The following is a 22,548-nucleotide window of genomic DNA, read 5'->3' as shown; positions in this document are numbered from 1 at the left end:
TGGTGTCTCAAGGGATCATAGAACACCATATGACCCCTAAGGACACCATATGGTGTTTTTAGGGGTCATATGGTGTCCTAAGGGGTCATAGAACATCATGTGACCCCTTAGGACACAATATGACCCCTAATGACACCACATGACCCCTAACGACACCATATGACCCCTCAGGACACCATATGGTGGTCTTAGGGGTCATATGGTGTCCTAAGAGGTCATAGAGCACCATATGATCCCTTATGACACCATATGACCCCTTAGGACACCATATGACCCCTAATGACAACATATGGTGTCATAAGGTGTCCTAAGGGGTCATATGGCATCCTAATGGGTCATAGAATACCATATGACCCTTTAGGACACCATATGACCCCTAATGACACCATATGACCCCTTAGGACACCAGATGGCCCCTAACAACATGATATGGTGTCTTAAGAGGTCATATGGTGTCCTGAGGGGTCATATGGTGTTCTATGACCCCCTAGGACACCATATGACCCCTTTTAACATCCTAGTACATGACATGGCAACTTGTACCACCATATGACCCCTCAAGACACAATATGGTGTCATTAGAGGTCATATGGTGTCCTAAGAGGTCATATGGTGTCGTTAGGGATCATATGGTGTCGTTAGGGATCATATGGTATTTTATGACCCATTTGGGCACTATATGATCCCTTAGGACATCATATGACCCCTAACGACACCATGTGACCCCTTAGGCACCATATGACCCCTAATGACACCATATGGTATCGTTATGGGGCATATGGTGTCATAAAGTGTCATAGAATACCATATGACCCCTTAGGACACTATATGGTGTTGTTAGGGGTCATATGGTGTCATTAAGGGTCATATGGTGTCCTAACGGGTCATATAATGTCCTTAGGGGTCATAAAACACCAAATGACCCCTTAGGACACTATATGACCCCTTAGGACACCATATGACCCCTAATAACACCATATAGTGTCCTAAGGGGTCATATGGTATTCTATGACACTTTATGACACCATATGCCCCATAATGACACCATATGGTGTCATTAGGGGTCATATGGTGCCTAAGGGGTCACATGGTGTCATTAGGGGTCATATGATGTCCTAAGGGGTCATATGGTGCCCAAATGGTTCATATGGCCCACCATGCTCCTACACATACCCAGATGGGTTATATAGAGATATAAGATACTTAGAGGGGGAGAGAGGCTTGAGACACCTAGATAGGGTGAGAGAGAGAGAGGGTTGAGATAGATGGAGGGGGATAGAGAGAGGTTGGTAATGAGATATGGATGGATATGTAGAGAGGGAATGAGGGAATGAGGGAGAAAACTAGAGAGGGTTAGAGAGGGTGTGATGGAAAGATGATGATGTAGATGGTAAAGAGAGAATAAGAATTAGTAGGGAAGGGAGAGAGAGATGGGGATAAGGAGAGAGAGGGAGATAGAGAGGGAGAGGGGAAGAAAATAATGGAGATGCCTATAACTGGGAGGGAGGGATAAGAGGAGAGATGAAAGAATAAAGAGAGAGAAGAGTATGAGGGGATTGAGGGAGAGGTAGACATGGAGGGAATACAAGACCTAGGGAAGGAGATGATGTAGAGGTGGGGGGAAAGCGAGAAGAGGAGGAGAGAGTTCAAAAATAAATAGGGTAAAGGGGGAGGGAGATATAGTGGAAGAGAGAGGGAGATAACTAGAGAGGGGACAAATAGATAGGTGAGAGAACTATATTTGGAAAGAGAGATGAGAGACCTAGATGACAAGAGAGAGGAATGAGATATATAGAGGGGGGAGAGAGAGGTGAGTAATGAGACATGATGCAGAGGTAGATAGGTGGAGAAGAAGGAAGTGTTAAACCTAGATAGGTGAGAGAGAGTTGATGACCTAGAATGTAGAGAGAGAGAATAAAAGAGGAAGAGAGAATAAAAAAGTGGGGGAGTGAGATATATATGGGGGTATGTATGGATGGGGAGGAAGGACAAGATAAAGAGGTTAGGGGAGGAAGAGAAAAGGAGGGAGTTCATAAAGGGATGGGGTTAAGGAGGAGGGAGCTCATAAAGGGACAGGTTTAAGGAGGAGGGAGAGAGAGGTAGAGAGGGACATAGAGAACTATAGAGGGGGTATATAGATAGGTGAGAGACCTATATGCCTAGAGAGGAGTGAGATAGATAGAGAGGGATAAAGAGAGGTTGGTAATAAGACCTATATGTAGAGGTAGATAGGTGGAGAGGAAGGGAGGGAGAAACATAGAGAGGGGGGGGATAGGGTGGGATGGAGAGGTAATGACCTAGACAATGAAGATAGAGAATAAGAGAGGAAAAGAGAAGACGAGAGAGTGGGAGAGGGAGATAGAGAGAGAGAGAGAGAGAGAGGAAGAAAGGAAGGTAGAGACCTAGAGAGGGGAGGGAGGGAGAATAGAAGAGATATAAGAACAAAGAGATGAGTAAGAGGAGATGGATAGAGAGGTAGACATGGAGGGACTATGAGACCTAGAGAATAAGGAGATAGAAAGGTTTGGAGAGAGAGAGAGAGAGAAGAGAGGGAGAGATTTCATAAATAGATATAGGTAAGGAGAAGGGAGAGAAAGGTGGAGAGGGAGGGAGAGAACTAGAGGGTGGACAATTAGATAAGTGAGAAACCTAGAGGGGGAGAGAAAGGTGGGTAATAATATAGGGAGGGAGAGATAGTGAGGTGAATAGTGAGGGAGGGACAACCCTAGATATGGGGAGAGAGAGAGGATAAAAGGGATAGGTAGTGACCAAGAGAAAGGAGTGGGAGGGGAGAGAAACAATAAGGGAGTGAGAGAGAAGAGAGAGGGAGAGAGTCAAGGATAAAGAAGTGAGAGAGACAAGAGAGGGAGAGAGATAGGTCTAGAGTTTGGGGAAGATAAAGATAGTGAGATACATAGCTAAAGAATGCTAATGGGATCATGTTGATTACTGAAATTTGACATGTCAATTATTGAAATTTGACTAAGTCTGAAATTTTATATGATCCTCTAAAAACTAGAATCTACATTATAAGTCCTATAGAGCTATACTTAAATTTTATATTTCGTGTATATATTCTCCTTCGGGGGTGGATTTAACTTGTGCCAAGATTGAAAAATCTACACACTCACAAAACCTTCACATTGGAAAATGCAGAACATTTGGTGTGCGCCAAATGCAAAAAATTGACTTTTCACATTTGGCTAGCACCAAATTTGGCGTGCGCCAAATGTAAAAATTCAAATTTTGCATTTGGCGAGCGCCAAATTTGGCACGCACCAAATGTGAAAATTCAAAATTTTTCATTTGGTGAGCGCCAAATAGGGCGAGCGCCATATTTGGCACTTGCCAAATGGTTTTCTTGGGAGAATACCAACCCTTTGGGTTGGATTTGCCTTGGGCATCCAACCCGTAGGTTTGGACGACCTTTTCGTGCCAATGATGCATTTTTATGAAAAAGTAAGAAGTGGCACCTTTTTGGTACCACAACTTGATGCACTTACCCAATTATGGGTTTATGGGCTTAGGGATTAGCTGGCCTTATCATAAGGTTGATGATCTGTATTTATAGGTGACTTATTCATGTAACATGTCATGTCTGGGATCGATGGTTATGTCTGCATTATCAAAGGAAGTTTTGTGTGCGAACAAGTGATATATCATATGACATAAGGTTTTTGGTGTTGCGGGGCAGACATCTATTCTTAATCGGAACTGTATCAAGCATTAGGAGATGCTACTTTCACAGTTTATTATTTCTGGATTGTATTTCGATGCTTTTGTAAGTCAGAGAGACTTCTCTTTTGTGATTAGCAGTGAGCTCTAGGCAGTTGGGCTGATTGCAAGTGCAATCCCCATTGTAATTTTTTCACATATTATTGTAGAAGTATTATCTGATTGTGGGTAGGGTTTCCCACCGTGGTTTTTCCCCTTATCATATTTTCCACAACAAAAATATTGGTGTTGTGTGTGTTGTGCTTTCATCTTTTATCTTTCATTGTGTTGGTTTCCTTATGCTCCGATATAAAGGTTTTAATTTGCAATAGTTCTGATTTATGATAGTAAACTGATTCACCCCCCCCCCTCTCAGTTTACTCCCGGTATCAGATCTATCTAATAGGTTTTTGGGGAGAGGTATCATCGTATTCTATAAATTTAAGGTGATGAGGTGAGGACAAGTGTTCCACAATGGATTGAAACTAATCCACATTTAGGTCAGCAGGAATGGGGGTTTCTTGCAATGTTTTATCTAAGATAACCTAATGTGAGGAGGATATTCCCAAAAGCTCAAGAATGGGTATGTGGGTTAATGTTTTTCTAAGTTTGTCAACAAGGTCATACTATTTAGGGGATGAAGAGGGTTTGGATATGGTGCCTTGTAGGGTGACTTTACCCCAACAGGTTGTTAGTTTACTTTCAAGAGTTTTATCCTTAATAGTTATGATAGACACATGATGGTCCATCTCAGAAATATGGTTAACTATATATCCATAAGAAACATTGGCATAATAGCCTCGTGACGGGTAGGAGAGATGGCTTGGGTAGTAGTTTTTCTCCCCATTAGTCTCAAGTTTGACTCTCTAAATCTGAGTTTATATAGTGTGTGTAATGCATGGGCTCTTACCCACACCCCAAGGGATTAGTCTCACCTTAGCTTGCCTCAATATGGGTGTTGGTCTAGGTAGTAGGGATACCCTTCGACACCAAAAAAAAAAGAAACATTGGAATAATTGGTATTGGCATTGTAATTGGTCTTAGGAGATTTTCCTTTATCATGTTTTGGGAAAGGATCCTTAAACATCACAAGTTCTTCATTGGATGACTAATGCTCAACTTCGATTGCACCATTCTCAATGAGCTCCTAAATAAGATTATTAAGCTTGTGACAATTGCTAGTGTTTTGCCCTTTATTTTTATGATAAATTTGCAAAATTCATTGTCATTCTGCCATGTTGGCTTAAACTTTGGCTCAAAATTTCAAATTTCTAGTAGAGTGCTGAGCTTACTAACGACCAACTTATGCAATGTTGATTCAATTGGTTCTCCCAAAGGTGTATATTTCTTTTGTGTCATAGGATTTGTTTCCCTTTGGGTGTTCACTTGATTTCTTATTGAACTTGTTCTTGGAAATCTTAAAGGTTTGACCAAGTTTTCATCCACAACCCCATCATTAAGAGTATTCTTGTTCTTGTTCCAAAAGTGGAGTTTTTCCTTTGTATTTGGATCATCTTTGTTCTCTTTAAAATTGTTGATAATACCTTTCTCAAGAAGGACCTTCTCAATAGATATATCTTTCTCAAAAACTTCTTGAAATGTGGTTAAGGTTAAATTTCAAAGTTCATATCTAATTTCTCTATTTACATTTTGTGTGAACTTCTCAACCAATTGTTTTCATGGAACATGACAAGAACAATGACTAGCCAAACCCCTCCATCTTTGTGAAAATGACAAAAATGATTCTCCGTTGTGTTGTTTGGTAATATATAAAGTTGTCATTGAAACCTCATGCTCAATGTTGTAGGAGAAGTGTTGAAAAAAATTCTCAGTCAAGTCACCCCAAGATCTAATCCTAGGAAGTAATCGTGAAAACCACTCCATATCTCCCTCCTAGACTATAAGGGAAGAGTCCCATTAAGTAAGAATATTCATGGGGGGCCTTTATTCAAGCAATAAATAATTTTCTAATATGCTCTTTAGGATCACTCTTTTCCCTATACAGGTCAAACTTTGACACTTTTATATTAGAGGGAAAGGGTGGCATGGGTATAGTCCTATCAAAAGGATAAGGAAAATGTCCTGAAGTGTGTAATTATTAACAATTGTGTGTATACTAGTAATTTATTGTTGCAACTTATTGACTTGTTGTTGCAAATCATCCTTAGGTGTTGTATTCCTTCAATCTATCCCTATGCTTGAGCCACTGGGTAGAGGAGGAGGGGGAATGAAATAGTTGTGATGACCACCAAGACAAGGAATATAACTAGGATATTGAGTTCTAGGTGGAGGAAAGTAGCCATGTGGGTGATAATTGTGGTATTGAGCATAAGGCCTTGAGTGAGTGTGAGCATAATGACAAATGTTATGGTTGGCATTGAAGGCATGACCTTAGTGTTAATCTTGAAAGGTAACACAAGATTGTCTAGCATAACCACAACCACGATTATGGCCTTAATGGGTATATTGACATTGGCCTTGAGTACAATCTTGTTGGTTCTCATCAAAGGTATCACAAGGCTGTCTAATGGAAAAATGACCACAGTTATGACCTTCATTGATATCTTAATGTTGATCTTGATGTTGGTCATTAGTATGTGTATTGGTAGTTCTTTGTCCATCATGGTCATTGGTATGAGTATTCTCATGGGTTTGTTGAGTGTGCATGTAGATAGGAATATCTGTTTTTTGCAAAAGGGATGAAGGTGACTAAGCATGGGGAGATCTCTATGTCTATTTTTTCCAGTACTGACATCATATTGATTGTCCTGGACAAGTTGAGGTACATTGAAATTAGGAGGTAACTTGACACCCTCTCAGGCAAGCATCATGAAATAACATTGTGGGTTCTTGCGTAAAATTGTAGTTGGACAATTAATCTTGAAGTTCTATCGAGGTTAATAACTCATCATCTAAATCTTGCACACTATTGTGGTTTTTAAAAGTCTTGTTATTGTAAAATTCTTCTTCATCATAAGCATAAGAATCCATGTCTTGAGATATTAGAGCTTCCTGCACTTCTCTTTTAAGTCTTTGGGCTCTAGTTTCAACCATAAAAGAAAAAATGTTTGACTTGGGTGGATGAATTAATGACCAAAGATGATGGAGGAGGAAAGATATGACAATGACCAAAAGTTGGGAGTTTGTCTTGCAACATTCCTATAATAAAGTTTTAAATGATGATAAGATTATGACCATGATAGATAGCCATAATCGATAGCCCAAGCAAGATATGACTTCCTAGGAGATGACAAATTCCAACATAAGGTATCTTAACTCAAGAGACTATAATGGAATCCTAGATGATAGATCTAAGAGGGAAACCACCAAGTGATAACAAAGTTTTGATTGCAAGATAGTAAGGACAACAAGATAACCTTTTTGACTTCGGTAATGTTGATGTTTTTTAATGAGTGAAGATCTAAATGGACTGAAAATGGAAAGGTAACAATGGTAAAGTGATGGTCAAATAACTAGGAGTCCTAAGAAATCGGCTAAGAAGCTTTTTCAATCTCCATGACTGACTACATAGAAAGATACCAGATACACAATAACATATGCCACAAACGTGTTATAAAGATCCAAATACATGACAATAATGTCCATATACACATTAATAATGTTTAGATACATAGTTTTGTAGAAAAACAAATGTGATAATATGTCTTAGGTATGTGATAGAAAGTATCATAGATTCGACAAAAAGTGCCACAAACATGATAATAATGTCTAAATATGCATTTTTGCTGAAAAATATGTTTTTCCTAATGTCTCTTCGAATTTGAATTTTGTTTTTGGGTAACAATGTGACCAAATTTAATTGTTTGATGATAATTGTGGCAGGAAAATATTGCAAACAAGAAGACACAATGGTTGTTGTATGATTAATGATAACAAGGGTATGGCTTAGGCTCCTCAAAGCCCAAATTTCCATTAGTCTTATCACAAAAGAAGACATTCCAAACACTTCCTATTCCTAAGGTCAATGTTCAATGGTAGAAAACTTAGGCCCACACTTGGAATCTCCTTCGACTCAAAAGTGCAACACCTAAAAGGGTAATTTGCAATCTTGTCTTTATGAGAGGGGATAGGTAGGGTCCACTAGGGTTGGAAGGATGACCCAATCACCCTCTCTCTAGAAAGAAAGTATAACCTATGCAAAGTTGAGGATTTCTATTTCATTGCAAGGGAGTCATATGGTGAGTAACTTCAAGGTGTGATGCTACAACTTTGTAGTTAAAGTGACACCAACAACTAAATCAATAGGGTGGGCCTCTAAAAATAAGGTTTCTAGTTGTTGTTTGAGGGACTCGTGTACCTGCACTCGCTTAGTAAGCCACTTAACGCTTTAATAAACCTTGTGTGGCTCTTAGTTCACCCCCAAATTGACACTAACAACATATACTCCCAAGTTAGGCTCTAATTTTTGCCTTTACCTTTTATATAGTAGCTTAATGGAAAAACTACTTTGGGTCATTCCCTTTTGGAGTGATCACTTCTCCAAACGTAGGCCCTTTAAAAAAGAAAAAGAAGATATTTAGCGATTTCTCTTACACCCAAGGTCCATGAAGGAGATAGGAGAGGATTTTTTCACAAATACCTTAGGGTTAGACAAATTAAAGAATGCAATTGCATAGGACACTTCAAACAAGGGTTATTTTTAATGCACCCAATTGAAATGTGACCTAAGCTATGAAAACACAAAAGCCACTAAGTTACTCCTGCAAAATTATAAGTTATAAGTTGCAATAATAACCCCTTCTTACAAAGAAAATGTAAATGAACCAAGGGGACTTCTACAAATGAAAGAGACAACTGTACTACTTTGTTTTGATTAAGTAAAAATAGGTTTTTGAAAGGAACCCGAACCTTTTACATAACAGGAGAAAGAGAGCATTAGAGCTTAAAAGAATTGTGCCTGATCACTCCAACAACAAAAATTGATCCCACCCAAACAAAAAGGGATCTCAACACACATAACATAAAGAACCACAAAATGATAGCAAAAGGAGAGCAAAAGGACAACACAAAGACAAAGACAAAGACCGAGACTGAGACAGCTAGACATTTTTCATAATATCTTCAGCGTGGACCACCATCTACTTCATGTTGTTTGCAGAGGTCTTCAAATCATCTAGCTCTCATCCCTTGATTTCACCCTTATTCTTGGTGTTGGCTCTAGTCCTCTTTTCATGACCTTTTTTATGCAACTGATCCTTGTCACCCTCTTTATCTTTGATGTTATCAAATCTATTAATCAGAATGTTCATATTGTCCATCGAGGCTTTGAGAATCTGGGAGTTTTGTTCGACTATCTTCTTCACTGTAAGTTCCATCCTGTCAACTCTGTTGCCCAAATTATTCATAGCAATTTCTAGCCCTTTCGCATCTTTATTTCCTTCCATCTCCTTAACCTTCTTTTCAGTTTCAATAATTTTACTCACCATGTTTTCAATGGCTTCAACATTGTTGATTGCCACCGCCAATTCTTTGACATTTTCAAACAGAGGTTTGTCTCCTATAATGGCTTTTTTTATAACATTCATATCCTTCTTTAGGCTACCTATGTCTTTCACCATTATGCTGACAGTATCACAGAATCCCTTAATACTCTCATTATCCCCAACTGCACTACTTTGTTAGTACCAATAAGGGTTAGCCAAAACAAAACCAAATCTAAAAATGCCAATAATAAAATGCAAAAACTATATTTGAAAAAACACAAGAAAAATGTTAGAAATGAGGGACAGGAGTCCTACCAGGCATGCCAAAATATATATGCTGAAATTTGAAACCTTAATATTGTAAACCCTAGTTCCAACCACAAAACCCTAGATCTGCAATGAAATTCAACAACACATCAATGAAGAAACATCAAACATGTAAAGCATAAAATAAACCAAATGATACTTTCACGCATTAAAATGGGTTTGATCTTCATTCTTCTCCTATCTCCATTGATCTTGCTTTGATATGGTTGCTCTCATATTTTTATGCTTGCACAAGAGCTCAATGAAGAATAAATGTGGTTGTGATGATGTATCTTGATTATGATGATTGATTGCTCGATGCCCCAAATGCTTGATTTCTTGATGCTATAAATGCCTATTTGCTTAATGAATTGATGTGATGAAATGAGAGGGAGAGACTCCTTTTATAGATATCCTCTAAGAAATGGATGGTTGAGATTAAGAGGCAAAAAGGATAAATGAATGGACATGATTGCATAGGTAAATGGGACCAATGGGATAAAAGGGTAGGTAAAGATGAAGGTAGGAAATTGAAAGGTGGAAAGGTAAAAGATAAGATTGAATAGGATTAAGAGGTTAAATCAAAATGGAGGGTTGGGATTGAGGATTAGGTATTTATGGAGACATGTTGTTAAATGAATGAATGAATTAAATAAAAGTATTATTTAATTAATAGAGGAAAGGTCACATGAGTTAAATGAATAAAATATTTATTTAATTTGGGGAAAAGGGACAAGACCATTAAATAAATAATAAATATTTATTTAATTAGAAAGCAGAGGCTTAGTGAATTAATTAAATAAATAAATATTGTTTATTTAATTAATAGAGTCCAAAGGACCACATAATTTATTTAATTTGGGAAAGAGGGATGGGACTAAATAAATAATAAATATTTATTTAAAGAAAGAAAAGACTTAGTGAATTATTTAAATAAAAAAATATTCATTTAATTAATAGAGGAAGAGGCCACATAATTTTTTTTTTAAATTATTTATTTAATTTAGAAAGAAAAGGATAATGAGTTAATTAAATAAATTCAACTATTTATTTAATTAATAGAGAAAGATGCTAATGAATTAATTAAATAAATAAATAATATTTATTTAATTAATAGAGGACATTAGATAAAAATAATAAAATAAATAATAAATATATATTTAATTAAAGGATAATTTTAGGTGTCTACAACTTCTAATGATGAGTTAAGTCTTTCTCTAGGTCTTTCAAATTCAGCTTGAGCTACCACTACATCTACTACAACTAAAAATTATTTCCCCATTGAGGGAAACACCAAAACCTCTATAATTTTATCTTTTGTAGCATCAAATCTCAATCCCTTTAATATGGCTTTGTACCTATGTAATGTTCATGCAAATTATTGTGTCATTACTTCACTATAAACTAATAGCCTCAAGAAATAGTGTACCCAACTTTCTCTTCTAGAAAAGGGAAAGCAATCCTAATCTATTACTAGTAGCATATGATTTGACAACTCTTTTTGAATGATATCTCCACCCATTTTTCCATTAAAGAGATTTTTTTCTTGCACTCTATAATGAATCCTTCTAAATTGCTATTGAACTATTATAATTACTATATTCTCTTTCTCGCCTTCAAACTAGTCACAATTTATTCATAATGCCTGCAACTAGTGGTGGTTACTAAATAGTAGTGTATGTGGAATAATAACTAATGTTATGTGTAGGTTATGTTTGAGCTTTACCAAATAATCATTGCAAATGAGATTTTAAATGAGTTCTCATAAGGCATTCACAATCAATGTGAAATCTATGTCCTTCCAACTAAAGGTTTCATTTGACCACAAATGGAAAAAGGGAGGCAAGATGTATGGAGAAGGGTGATTTGAAAGAATTTTGATGATATATTATTAGGAAATAATTTAGTGCATGTGTGAAATATAAGGAAGATAAGGAGATTAGATGTTAATAAATGGAAGTAATACAAAAAAATACCTACAATGTAATGATGAAATAGAATGAGGTTCTAGACATGAAAGGTGGAATGTGCAAGATGGATAGAATGTTTTGGAATCCAAGAACACTGAGAGGGGGGGTGAATCAGTGTTCTACCATAATGATCAATTTTAACCTTATTAAAACATGCATACACCAATCGGTATACTGATACATATAGAATTGAAACAAGTAAAGCAACCAATAAGCTAATCACACAAATGAATACCATAACATAGAGATTTATATGTGGAAAAACTCAAAGAGGAAAAACCACGGTGAGATTTGTGACCCACAATATCAATCCACTGGCCATATGAAGAGATATTACAAAATATAGGGGCCTGCACTTACAGGAAGGCTTACAGCCTAGAGCACACTACTCAATCACAAAAGGAGCCTCACTGACTACATACAAATCCACACTACAATCTGAAGAAATGATTGGACTGCAAAGATAGCATCTTCTATGCCTAAATACAGTTCTGGTTAAGCTCTATCTCACCTGGTCTGAAACCCTAAACCCTATACCAAAATAACCCTTTACAAAAATATCCTCACATACATAATCTCTCTCATATATTTCGCATCTCCTTCATTATTTCCTTCCCAATACATATCCAAAATTATCTAACCTACAAACCTATATACCCTTTACAATTCACCATGTCTTATGTCGGCTTACAAAGATAATACAATATGATTATATATGTCAGCTCAATAACATAAATACATGAATATCAAAAACAATTGCCGATGCCAGATCCAAAAGATGTTGGCCTCCAATATAGATAACCTGATTCTAAACCATGTCGGCCTGCATTGTTGGTAACCAAAGAATTCCTTCCAATCTATTGGTGCTAGTGTCGGTGCCGATGAACTGACTATGAAGTGCCTGTCGATACACAATTGAACCAAAATATGAAGCCGGAACAAGTTGCCATATTTTTATCAATGACAACATAGTGAAACCAACCAATTGAGTGTCAATTGCCAACAATCTCCCCCTTTGGTATTGATGGAAACACTCATGTGAAAAATTATAATAGTTTCCAACTACCGGTTCCATCCAGAGCCTTCTCCCCTTGAGCTGAATATCCTAAATATTTTCCACCTATACTCCCCCTAATATATACAACTCCCTTTTTTTATTTTTCACATCTATATCACTCCCCCTTTGACATCAATGCCATCAAAAATTCCAAAAAGAATACCAAAAACCGGGACGAAGAATGAAAAATATTGTACAATGAATATCCCAAAAATACCTTACCGAAGCTGAATATATTTGAAAAATTCCGGATAGGCCTTCTCCAAAAGCTCTAGATAAGTATCCCAACCAGATTTGAAAGTGTTGGAAATAAATACAAGTCCATGTAGCATATGGGAAAATGACTCTTTCTCATTTAACTCTATTAGTGTGGGCTTACCAACCATATCTATACACTTCTTCTTATGTACACTTAATGAATCCAACCGGGGACTCGCCAAACCTCTAAGACTTTTGGCTCTTCTTATTATTTTTTCTTTTTCCCTCTCAAGAGAAAAAACTTGGGCTTCCAAAACCAAAATATGACCATCAATGGATGTAGTCAATGAATTCAATTCATCAAAAGAATTGGCTATACTTGCAATCTCCTCTCGAATGTCCTTAATCTTTTTATCTGCTTCAACTATGAGAAGACCTGTGTTACAACATGTAATACCCTAAAATTGGTCATCTAAACCATGGGCCCTTAATCTCAACAACATCACCAAGGTCCTAACTAAAGGCAATTAAATCAATCTTGAGCACATTATTAATTCTTTAATTATCAAAAATCACATGGCAAATCAACTACTCAATATTAATTAAATATTTATTTAATTAATCAAATCATTTCCAAGAATATCATTTTGATCAATTATCCCATTTTAATTTATTAAATATCCTTGCATATTTAATTAATTAATTAATTTGCCATTCAATCATGCAAAAAGGATTAATTTATTACAAAAGATGAATTAATTTATTACAAAGAGTTGAATTGAAAATAAAACAAAAAGAATTGAATTGAGAGAGAAATCAAACTTAAGATATTATTTCTTTTTCTAAATTAGAACTTGAAATCAGAAAAGCAATTTAATTGAATTATTGAATTATTCTCTAAAATTGGAACTCAAAGCTTTTCAAAAAAAGAAGTTCAGTTGCATTGAAAAGACCCTTTTCTTGAATAAATTAAAGAATTGTCTATTTTTATCCTATATGCATGGAATTAATTTATTATTATTTTCCAATGCAACTTGGACTTCTAATTTGAATGCATTTCAATTAAACTATAATTGGAATCTATCTCAAGGTTAACTGAATCTGATTTCTCAATTATTTTCAATTAATCCTAAATTGAGCTTTTTCTCTTGTGATTCTCTATAAATTTAGTCTTCAGCTCTCATTCCAATTCACCCCAAAGATTTTTGAGAACACGCTTGGAGATTATTATCACACTAATTTCGCTCTGGAGTCATTGAAGATTATTGTGCTTTTTAGATTGTTTGCATCCATTTTACATCCATTATTGCTTGCATCCTTTGTTGCTTGAATTGATTATTATTGTTCGAATTATTCATCCATCTTGCATCCATATATCTTAATATCATATAGATTAAATCCTTCATCTTGGTGTAGTCTAGTCACTGATATTGCTTATAAAAATCTGAGAGCAATCTTATACTCGCATCTTTTAGAAGGCAATTAGTCGCTTCGCTGTGGTTTATTTCTTATTGATTATTAATTACTAACCATGCATATAATGACTTAATTGAAGTGTTGTGCTTGCAGCTACAGGTTCACTTTTTCACACACACATCTCTGGCGCCCACCGTGGGGCCTGAAGACTACATTTTTTTTGGCCTCCAAGACTAACTGCTTTATTTTTTGTTATTTTCCAGGTTTCAGATTTTTTGGTTTTTCGTCTGTACATCTCGTACGACAATTTTTACAGGCTGAAACAACAAACTGCAGGTGTCGCACAAATTGCAAATATCCTATCATACGATCAGATCCTCTGTTGTATGAGCAGGCATCATCAGCAATATTCTTTCGTACGATACTGCATCCTGTCTCGTACAAGTCAAGTGTCTATCGTACGATTCTGTATTTTCTGGTAAAAGAGGCAAATTTCATATTTTTTTCATTTCTAATTGATTATTCTGACGACTGACCCTGACTGTTTATCTGTTTATCTTAGAGTTTTTCATAGCCTAACTATTTTTTGCAGAGCGCTTGTCGAAGAATATGCTTGTCGCACAAAGACAATATGACTACTAATTCATTGTCTTTGCAAGTTGCCTAAGGAGAATCGACTAAACATTGTGTATTCTTTAAATTCATTTTTAGGAACCTAACTTGCTCTAGTTGTTCCCACTTAGGTCGTTCCCCTCAGACTGACCGTAATGGCTTTAAGAGTTTTTCAACCCCTCGGGAGGGCAGGCCTGCTAAAAATGTACAAATCTCAAACAAAGAAAATAAATGTGATTTGATGAAAATCAAATCAACGGCAGTGCTCGGGAATAGCTCTCCTCCGTACCTTCGGGTATATTAAACCTTGGTTTTCAAGGCTGGGAGACCTCTTAATTGAGTTTATACCTCAACGCGCCGAATGGATCCCTGACTAAATCTAATTTAAAATTAGAAGCTACTCGGTTCATCTCCGAAAGGGGGATAATCTTTGTGCAATAGAGATAGTAACTCTCCCAAGATACTTGTCATTTCGTGCCCAGATTAGCGTTTGGAGTCAGATAATATAGCGTTGAGAATCCATTGCATGAGACTCAGTAGCCGTATTCTGATTAGCTATTGGGTGTGTACCTGAGTCTACAAGCAAAGGTTTTCTTTCCTCACCAAATTCCTTAGGGTTTGCATGTTATGATTGGAGTTACTATACATACTACTTGTTTTATGTGTTTTCATCCCTGAATCAAAAATTGAAATACCGAAAATTGGTGAAGACCAGAAACAACTCAGTGAGTCGAAACTCTGTTCGTGTCAGAAAATAGTTGAGCCAACTCAACCAGTGAATATCGAGAATCAAGAGACACCATAAATTATTCACGTAGCTCAATCACTATCAGTAGAGGAATTGAAGGATTTCACTCAGCTATTCTTAGAAAAGAAAATAAACTTTGCATGGACGTACTCTGATATGCCAGGCTTGGATCTTGATCTCATTATGCACCATCTCTCAATCACACCAGGAGTAAAACCAGTTAAACAAAAACTTTGTAAGATGCACCCGCATGTAGCACTATTGGTCAAAGCTGAACTAGAGAAACTGCTCAAAGCTAGATTTATCAAAGCAATAGATTATGCTAAATGGATTTCCAACATAGTGCCTGTGTCGAAGGCAGATAAATCTATCAGAGTTTGTACAGATTTTAGAGATCTCAACAAAGCATGTCCAAAAGATGACTTTCCATTGCCAAATATTGATATGATAGTCGACATGATAGCTGGGTATGAGATGTACTCACTAATGGACAGATTTTCCAGCTACAATCAGATTAAAATCACTCCTGGAGATCAAGAAAAGACAACTTTCACCTGTGCATGGGGAACCTTTTGCTGGAACGTCATGCCATTTAGGTTAAAGAACGCAGGGGTGACCTATCAAAGGGCAGTTACAACTATCTTTCATGACATAATGCATAATAATATGGAAGATTATGTTGATGACACCTTAGTGAAGACTATGAAAAGATCAACGCATATTCAAGAGTTAGGTCCTATACTTGACATAATGGAAAAGTTTAAGCTCCGATTAAATCCAAAGAAGTGTGCATTCGGAGTGACATCTTGTAAACTACTTGGATACATCATTTCAAAGAAGGGCATCGAGGTTGATCGTGAGAAGGTCCAAGCTATAATGAAAATGCCGCCTCCAAATAACATCAGTCAAATGAGAAGTCTACAGGGATGTCTCCAATCCATTAGAAGATTCATTTCTCAACTAGTAGACAAGGCTCAACCTTTTACAAAAGTATTGAGAAAAGGAATAATATACAACTGGGATCAGCAGTGTGAACAACATCATCAACAGATAAAAGAGTACCTATCTAATCCACCGATATTGATGGCACCTATTTAGGGTAAGCCACTAATCTTATATATATATATATATATATCAGCAACTGATTCATCACTGGGGGCACTTCTGGTGCAGCAAGATGACAACAAAAAGGAAAGAGCTATTTATTACATCAGTAGGACATTGGTGTCTTATGAAATGAGCTACAGTATAATAGAAAAAGCATGCTTGGCATTAGTCTTTGCATCACAGAAACTGAGGCACTATATGCTAGCACATTCAGTCAAGTTGGTGGCCAAAATCAATCCACTCAAGTATCTTCTTAATAAAGCAACACTCACCAGAAGATTGGCAAAGTGGGTAATGATCCTTACAGAATTTGACATTGAATATGTGGAATGCAAAGCCATAAAAGGACAGGTAATTGCTGATCAACTTGTTGAAGCTCCACTTGAGGATACTCAACCACTACACATCAAGTTCCCAGATGAATCAATAATACATCTTACTTAACAACCCTAGAAGATGTTCTTCGATGGTTCCTTTACTCAAAATGGTTCATGTGCTAGCATACTATTCATTACTCCTCAAAAGTATTCAATTCCAAAGTCTTATAAGATTATATTCCCTTGCACAAACAACATTGCAGAATATGAAGCTTTGGTGAATGGAATAAAACTAGCCATTGAATGGAAGGTTGTTGAATTACATATCTATGGAGATTCTCAGCTGGTTATCAATCAAATCAACCATACATATCAAACTCAAGATGAGAAATTGATACCTTACAAGAGGATGGTGGACGATCTCAAGAAGTACTTTGCTTTTGTATCATTCCAACAGATTCCTAGATCAGCGAATAGAGCAGCAGATGCTATGGCTACCTTGGCATCTATACCTGAGCTACAGGAGTCCAATTTTCACTTTGATTTCCTGGTGGAAGAGTTATATTACCCTACTTAGGATTCTCCTTATACCCAAATAATTTGTTCTATTATTGCACATGACTCATCCCGATACAGCCACATCTATTCCTATCTATGCGATCAAATTATCCCTGAAAACCTTACTCGTAACGAGAAAAGAAACCTAACCCTAAACACTTCGCGGTATGTTATCATAGCTAATGATTTATTTAGATGAGGTTTGGATGGTACATTACTTAGATGTCTAGAAACTGAAGAATCTAAGCGTGCATTATCGGAAGTCCATGAAGGTATTTGTGGATCTCATTCGAATGGTTTTACTTAAGCTTGGAAACTATTATGGGTTGGCTACTACTGGCCAGATATGGAAAAAGATGCCATTAAATTTGCTAAGACTTGTGAGAAATGTCAGCTTCATGGAAATCTCATACATGCCTCAGCAAGGGACCTCGTACCATTTATAACACATTGGCCTTTTCAGCAATGGGCCTTTGATCTCATTGGTCAGATATATTCTGCATCATCCAATGGACATAAATTCATCATAACTACCACTGAGTATTTCACCAAGTGGGTAGAGGTAGTTTTGCTCACCAAAGCAATTGGTAAACAAGTCGCCTTATTCATCCTAAACTATATAATTTGCAGGTATGGGATACCTTCGTCCATCATGACTGATAATGGAGGACAATTCAAGAATAAATATCTGGACGAGCTTTGTGAGAAATTCAAAATAAAGTAACACTGGTCATCAGTGTATTACCCTCAAGGTAATGGACAAGTTGAGGCTTCTAAAAAAAACCTACTGACTATCTTGCACAGAATAGTGAACAAGTCTGGGAAGGATTGGCATCTGCAGCTCAATCCTGCACTATGGGCTTACAGAATCAGTATCAGAACACCTACTGGGGCTACACCTTTCTCTTTGGTGTATGGGTCCGAAGCAATATTACCTATTGAAGTAGAAATACCATCTTTAAGAGTTTCATTGTAAGGTCTTGTTACTGATGAATATCATAGAATATCTAGATTGCAAGAACGCGAATTGTTGGATGAGCGTCGGCAAGTGGCGTTTGATCATCTCAGAGTGTATCAGAAGAGAATGTCCAGAGGGTATAACAAGAAGGTTCGACAAAGAGAATTTCAAGTTGGTGACCTAATTCTGAGAGAAAATCCCAAAAATCAACAGTTTCGCGACAATAAAGGGAAGTTTGAACCCAACTGGCTCGGTCCCTACATTGTTACTGCAATATATGGCTCTGGTGCCTATCAACTCTCAAACTTGGAAGGAGAACAACTCCTTGAACTAATTAACACCATCTACTTGAAGAAATTCTTTGCTTAGCATTCTCTGATCTAGCAAACTTTTATAGTTGGAAAAGGTCCTGAAAAAAATCCTTAAAATCAAAAAAAGTCCTGAAGAAATCAAAAAAAAAAAAGAAAAAAGAGAAAAGAAAAAAAATATATAAAAAGAGAAAAATTGCCCCGGTGAAAACCTGGTAAACAGGCACCTTGGTAAAAAAAAAAAATGAATCTCTGCCAAGTAGGTGAAAACCTGGCAAACAGGCGCCTCTTGTACTCAAGCGCTCCATCTATCAATGCAACGTTGGCATTTCCCGCTTTCAAGCATCTTTTGCTTTCGCTTGTACATATTTTTCAGTCACTTTTGTGACATCCTAGTTCGTTGGAACCCTCATGACTTGAAACTGATCAACATCCTAGTCTTAGGTTACTCGATAGAGAACATTACATATACTAAGCAGTGTCAACCAAGTCATTATTCTGTCAGTGAAACCTGGTCATCCACTCCGAGTCAGTCACCTGTCTCCTGACTACTATAGAGTTTTTATCACTGAGTTCACAAGCAAAACAACATAATGGAAAATGATTACTAAACAGTTTGAGCTATGAATGAAAATTTTCTTTGTATGTTGCCTTTTATATTGATTTTCGATTAGTGTCCCTCTGAGTAACTCGAGGAAGTCTATTGTGACTAAGAGAAGCAAGGATTGGGGGCATAATATTTTCTTTGTTTTTTGCTTGTAGGAATGATCCCGATGATCTGGAAACATATAAATTAGCTAGGTGTCTGTGATAAAAGCCTTCACATTAAGGTGAAATCGCCTCACATACCTCGACTCCGCTTATTTGTATGCTACAGGGAGGTCCATATCATTTCTTTGTTTGTTTTGAGAGAATTTCTTTATGATGCAATTCGGGTCCCTGCGAAATCTGTCCAAGGATATGAACGAAAAAAGGGTCATTGCGGACAAGATAATTAAAATTGCACATTGAAAAATAAAGGAACTCTAACCTGCCTGTTGTGTTCGTTATGCTCAGTGATGAATCTTAAGTATTTTAAATCCAGTGACTAGGTTTAGGTTGCATTTTGCATTTCATTTTGCATTTTTGTGAATCTAGAGTGATTTCGGTATGGTAATAATCTCTTTATCTTCTGAATGAGAGCTGAAAGCATCATCATTTCTTACGCTAAGTGGTATTTTTATCATTATTTCTCCGATCAAGTACTTGTGTTTTGAAATGTTTAGCTGCATACATAACATTTCATATAGATTCATTCATTTCATTATTATTCATTTACATTGATCTTATTGCATAGAAAAACAAAAAAATTGCATTACTCATTACTCATTACTCATTTTCATTTATTTATTTGCATATAAAAAGAAACCAAAACATAGACATCCATATTCATTTGCATTACATACATTCATGCTGAAATAAATGCATACATATAGAATAAAGCATATAGAAACATCTCATAGTCGATTGACACAAGTACAATGACGTCAAAACGGATCTCGTTTATATATATTGTCAAGTATAAGGGTACAAAATGATGTCCAATAACATATACAAACTCCTATCGGAGCAAGAATCGTATAGCCTACAAAAAAATGGGTGTGTCTACAAAAAATATCCCAGCTACAAAAAGAATCATCTAGCTAGAACCCTCTCCCTCATCGCCTGGTGGAGGAGGAGCCTGATGCTCGGGATCTTGGCGCGGTGCTCGTGCTCCCTCTGATCTAGCCATATACTATGAATAGGGTTGCACCTGCTGTGCAATAGGAACTGTGACACTATATGCCGCCACATAATATGATGCCCTACTGCTCTGGAGAAGCACCTCCTCTCGTAGAGACTCTATCTCTGCTCTCGACTCAGCTCTCAATGCTGTGAACTGGTGATCACGCTTGGCCCTAACCTCGACCAACTGTCGGTCTCACTCCACCAGCTGAGTCTGAACCACTGTCAACTGTGACTGAAGCTCTGCAAGACGTGCTCTCATCGACCATCCAGTATCAGCCCCCTACTCTCTCACAAGCTCCCCGCCACCATCTCCACTGCCATCTCCACCTGTGGCTCCACCAATGCTCATCCCACTGCTACTGAACCTACCTCGAAGCTGCTTGCTCCTCCTCTCCACCAGCCAACCTCACGCCTACTCTCCCAAGGGATCCACCCTCACCCCTCTGTTGTCCAGCATCAGCTCGCACCACGCTGCTGCTAGCACCAGGATCACCACCAGTCCGTCGTGGAGCATCTGGTCTCTAGCCCTATCCCTTCCTATGGCCCTATCTCTATGCCTATCCCTATGCCGATGCAGGGGCATCATCCTCCACATCCTTAATATGAGGAGCATGATCTCCTGGATCTGTAAACTGAGGGAATGGATGCTGTTGAAAGTAATCCCTGTACTGGGGCAATACCCCCGCATCTGCTATATCATCTAGGTAATCCCACCTCAGGTGGTGTAAACCTGTCAGCTCCTACATTGCTAAAGCATAGGATAGCCTAGGTGACCATCCCTGTCTCTCCTCATCAGTGTATCAAGCATACGTTGTATACTCCTGAGAGATCCCCTCAGGCCGGTCGTACTGCCTCATCACTTGTGAAATGACGAATCGCTCCACAATAGTCTGTGACCTCCCAATCAGTGGGCGTGTAACAAAAAGGTCTCTCTGAACCGCCCGCCAGTCATCCCATGACTCCAACCCTCTATACGGTCTCCATATTACAGCTATCAAATCATTGAGTTGTCATCGCCAGAAGTTTGTCTTGCCCAGATGGGGCTGTGTAATATATCTGGCATACTTATAAATAATCGACTGCCCTGGCTCTCTGCTATCATCAACAATCAGTCGACAAACAGGAAGGTGCTCCCAAGCCCACACCTATAAAAAGTAGACCCCTGCAGGCATGCTCCACCCATCTCTGTATACAATCTCATGCATCTCCCGATACATGTGGGCCAACAAACAAGAGTCCCAACCAAGTCTCTGAGGGGTCTCTATCAACCTCTCCAGCATACGGCCCCATCCGCTATGGAAACCCTGTTGCCCTCTGTCTGACATCAAGAAGCAACCAATGAAACCTACTAGGACACATGCCAGTGGATACTCCTCACTATACCTGCTCATCAATATATCCCAACTCATGGAACGAGTCAAGATATTGGGATCCCTGAATACGTTCCTAAGAGCCTGTAGTCCAGGTAACAATGCAGTATCATAATCCACCTTATCCCCAGCAAAAGGGATACAAAGGATCCTGTACACATCCTCGGGAGTGATAGTCAACTCCCCAACTAGCAAATGAAAGGTATTATGCTCTGAATGAAACCGCTCTACCAACACTGTGAGCATCCCCTAGTTCACACGGATATCAGGTAACCTCATCAGGTGAGTCAAGCCACACATATCAACATGAGCCTGCTCAAAGTCAAACAAATCACGAATTAAAGCCATAGTGGGAGGATATACGCATCTAAAGAGCATAGGAGGTAAGCACACCTGCAAAAAAACCCAACAATGATCATCAGAAAACATTCCACATGAGTCTACAAGAGAAGTTAAACATCACGCAAATCCAAATAAGTCAAATGCAAAAGAAAAATTCCATGCTTACACTTTCAAAAATAATCATTGTTTTTCAAACAACAAAACACAGTCAAATAGCATCTCGTATGAGTCAGGAAAGGCTCTTGTACGAGAAAACAGCCTTGAACGAAAAACTTTTACACATCGTACGACAAAATGGTCTTCTAACCAACCTGTCATACGACATAAGGGTGAATACCATACGACAAATCTAATGG

The sequence above is a fragment of the Cryptomeria japonica genome, chromosome 8, assembly GCF_030272615.1.
Source record: "Cryptomeria japonica chromosome 8, Sugi_1.0, whole genome shotgun sequence".
Lineage (NCBI taxonomy): Eukaryota > Viridiplantae > Streptophyta > Pinopsida > Cupressales > Cupressaceae > Cryptomeria > Cryptomeria japonica.
The sequence above is the reverse complement of the archived record's forward strand: the minus strand, read 5'-3'. Positions refer to the sequence as shown.